The sequence below is a fragment of the Lolium perenne genome, chromosome 5 (genome assembly GCF_019359855.2).
Source record: "Lolium perenne isolate Kyuss_39 chromosome 5, Kyuss_2.0, whole genome shotgun sequence".
Taxonomy (NCBI): domain Eukaryota; kingdom Viridiplantae; phylum Streptophyta; class Magnoliopsida; order Poales; family Poaceae; genus Lolium; species Lolium perenne.
Genome location: NC_067248.2, coordinates 35,917,144 through 35,921,685, shown reverse-complemented (window position 1 = coordinate 35,921,685; position 4,542 = coordinate 35,917,144).

Sequence of the window (4,542 nt, the reverse complement as noted above, 5' to 3'; positions counted from 1 at the left end):
ACATAACTTTTATTCATTATCAAGCAACAGAGGCTAGCAAAGGCAATACAAAGATCATACACCCCAAAGCCGCCAACACAACACCCCGAGCACCATCGAGCATGACGATAGCAATCCATCACTAGCTCCCTGATAAGATCTGGAAACCACCATCCAGATCCGCCATAGCATATTCGCACAGCTGCACCAACGCGTTCGCACCGATGTCGCCGTCTCTGCTATCCTTCGCCGACCCATCTTCGAAGGTGTAGATCAATGCTAAGACTCTTGCCACGCTTGCCACTGACACAGCCATGGTGCCAACCGGCATCACCGCGCCCTGCGCGATCAACTACACACATCACGTTCGTCGCCAATACACCACGGTACCATGCCGCCAAGTACCACCAGCCGACGCAGCTTGAAGGCTCTAGAAGATCTATTGTGCGTACTATTAGGAGTATACGTATCTTCTCTGTACACCACGTGAGGGGTTTTTCCTCACACATATAAACAACGTTCCACCCACGATTCACAACTTCAACACATACTACCTCCGTTTCAAGAAATAAGGCGCACGCGTATTTTAAGACGAACTATGACCATACAAATTGAGCAACAAAATCTTGATTATATTATATGTAATTAGTATCGTTGGATTCGTATTGAAAAGAACTTTTTAATGATACTAATTTCTTACAAACAATGTTTATCTATTTGAAGTAATTCTTGGTTAAACAAAAAACACGTAAAACGAGGGCGGCTTATTCCTTGAAACGGAGGCAGTACCACCTGCCGACTAGGCATCACCCAGCGTATCACATGTCGGGCAAGCATGAATTGACATCTCTGCCGAAAACTCTGTGCAAGAGGAAGCCGCTCCACCATTGCCACCAACATACCATATGACCCTCTAGCCACGTCGGACTCCAAAAACGATGTACTCAATGGGGTCATGGCCTAGGGTGCTTGCTCCGGTGTCCCCCTCGCCCCCCCCCCCCCCCCCCCCTCAGCTCCATGATTCTGAAAAATTGGAGCCGCTCCAGCTTTTTTGTTTTGATCTGTGGAGTTGCTCAAGCTTTTGGTACAAATAGGTGTAGTTGCTTCATCTTTTGGTACATATACGTGGAGTTGGTTCCGCAGAACACAAAAATATGGATTGGTTGTTTATTTACGTCCCACTGCCACCGATAAATGACCAAAATGTTACGCACGTTTTATCTTTCTCCCCTCCTTTCTCGGACATGTTTCCCAATGCCCAGACTCTTCCCCGATTTGACTTCACCGCAGCGTGATTCACGCCCGCCGCCACTGAATCGATGCCAACAGCAAACGAATCAACTTACTTTCAGCCGGAGTCAAACTTGTCTGAATCATTCTTGCTGCCACGCAAATCGAGTTGTAGCTTGTTACCGCCGCCGCCAGAAACTTGTTGTGGCCGCCTCAACCAACTTCGTCATAGGTGAGGCGGCGTGAGACGTAGTGGCGGCGACAGCAAGCTCCTAGCGGTGGCGGCAGCGAGTTACAACTCGATTTGCGCAGCGGCGAGAACGAATCAGACAAGTTTAACTTCGGCTGAAGGTACGTCGACTCATTCACCGGAGTCCATGATTCAGTGGTGACAAATGTAAATCGCGCTGCGATGAAGTCAAATCAGTACCAGTCGGATGTAAATTACGGCGCTCTATGCTTTTATGTTTGTGTACCAAAAGCAAGAGCAGCTTGCAGCTAACTTTTCAAATCCGTCTCCTCTCTTGAGTGCGTAATGGATTCGTAATTCTAGTAGTATCTAAATATGGATCCGAAAACTGGTTCAAGATTTCTAATTACCTGATGTTTGGGAACGTCACGGCACTGCCAGGTGGTTCAGCGCCGCCGCCATAGCCATCCTCACCGTCGTGGCCAGGCCAACTCCACCGCCAGGAAATACTTCGTCACGGGCCAGATGGACTTCCAGCCAAAGATTTAAGCGATCACGCGGTGCGTTCCAGACATAACGAGGTGTGCTTTGCATTTTTATATTTCACGAATTCAACTTCACATAATTGTACCAAAAGCTGGAGCAGCTCCAACTTCTCAGAACCGTGGAGCTAAGAGGGGACACCGAAGCACACCCCATGGCTTAGATATATACCACCATCATCTAATCCGATGCACCGGATCTGAGATTTCCCCCGGAGCAAGAACAGGAGGAGACAAGCACTCGACGCCACGGCAACACTTCAAGAGGGAAATGGTGCCTGCGGGGTATCGCCGTGGCTTGCTCGGGCCAAAACCAAGGGCGAACTTTCTTTCAGCACCGGCTCGCCAAGACCCTCCAGTCAACTAGTCCACCTTCAGGCTGCTTGTTGCCGACCCATCCTGACTAGGGCGGCCTCGTCGCCAGCCAATCCTGGCTGCCCATGGTGGCCCTCTGCCGCGCGTACCCACCATACCGAGACGACGATGATTTTCGAAACCACCGCTCAAGAAGCCACAGTGATCCAGCCGCCGCGTGGCTGGCCGCTGGCACCACCATGGTGCCTAGCAAACCAGCGGCGACGCGCACGCCCGGTGCCCTAGATAGGATCTGCAGACCCGCTCAGGTCCAGATGGGTCACGAGTGTGCTCAAGGTCGTTGCCGCTGCGCCAGCAGGGCCGTCGATGCCGTGCCGCACGCTCTTCCGTAGCAGTTCAGCACCACGCCGCTGAATCGCCTCCGAATCCGCGCACAGCTGCCGCCGCACAAGGGAGAGAACCCCGCCGTCACCATCATCCCCGCCCATCAAATCAATGTTCCGGCGGCGGCGGAAGAGATCAGAGGCTTTGGTAGCATCGCCTGGCCGCGCAGATGCAAGCGCCTCCGCGGAGGTGTCGTTGCGTGACCATTCTTTCGAGCAAAGCATGCACATGGATTGATGGATGAGCATGTTATACGTGACCTGATCGAGAAACAGACCAGTATCATTCCGCATCCTCTCGAGCAAAGCCACGCTCTTCTTCTTGCTCAAGAAGCCCATCACTGTATAGTAGGTAATTAATCTTATCGGGTGGGCACCCATTTTGTAACATTGCATATATTCTCTATATGTCGCCTCAACAACCCGCCGAGCACTACATAACCCGGCGCCTTGATAAGGAAATTGCCTAGACCCCGAGACGGCGCATCCTGTCGCCAAATTCGAGCACTTTGTCCACGCACCCAACCACAACAATCACATTACAGCCACGTTGCAAATTGACATGTTAGATGTGCACCCGTCCTTCTGCATGAGCTAGAGCACGCGCATGCCATAGCCAAGCTTCCGAGCACGACTATACAAGAGCCCTTGAGGTGCACAAACTGCTGCGGCTCGTTCCTCACGTCGCGTCGTCGGATCATGAGGCGCATGACGCGGCGGGCGGGGTCATGGATCCTGCTGCAGTGCTGCGGCTGAGGAGGAGGCTCAGTATTTCATCGAACAAATAACCAACATCGGGGGCCTCCCGCTCCCGGTAGTGCCACTGCCGGTCGGCCCAGCGGAAGAACTCGAACGCGACGCGGGCATCCTCCTTGTTGGTTTAAACCCTCTCATCCCTCGCCGAACTCTGAACTTTTATGAATTTGGGTAAGTGTCGATTGTTGACACATTCAGTTAAAAAATCCTGTTAGTTATAGTTCTACTTCTGTTAGCAGGTTTTTGCTCGCCATATTGACGTGGTTTCTGCACATCTTGGAGGAGTTGTACGAGGCTTGGGTCGTGTGATGGCACGAGACCAGTAGTGGAGCACGATACTCGGACACATTCTGCTTTCATTCAATAAAAGGAAAGGAACGGAAAAGCTGCAAGGCTGAGCGCAGCAGAAAAATTTCCCTTTGTGTTCATCTCTCTCTCGATCGATCGATCGATCTTCGCCGCGATTCTGCAGGGAACAGCCGAACGGGGCTCGGCGGCGGCCTATCCGGTGGCGATTCCACGACATGGCTACTGCTAGGGCAATATGCTTGTTGTATTATCACGGAGCTAAAGGCCACAATATATAGTACATGTACAGGTGCACATATGCAGAAAGCCCCCTAACATATGGGGAAACTACAATATACAGAGATATACATCTAACACCCCCCTCAAACTCATGGTGGATCCACAACACTGAGTTTGGAGAGTAAGAAATCATGCTGCGCTCGAGTCTGGGCCTTCGTAAAGAAATCCGCCAACTGCAAATCTGAAGGCACATAATGAACCGCAACAACATCATCTTGTACCTGTGCACGCGTGTAAAAAGCATCAACACCGATATGCTTGGTCAGCTCATGCTTGACCGGATCACGTGCACATCGATAGCACTCCGACTGTCAGACAAAAGTGGAGTGGGTGTCGTAACAGAGACCCCAAAATCTGCAAGCAACCACCGTAACCAAGTCACCTCAGCAATCAACAAAGCCATAGCCCGCAACTCAGCCTCAACACTCGAACGGGAAACTGCGACATGTTTCTTCGTCTTCCAAGCAACAAGCGAACCACCAAGAAACACACAGTAAGCAGAAAGCGAACGACGATCCGTAGGATCACTCGCCCACGTAGCATCCGAATAGCACTGGAG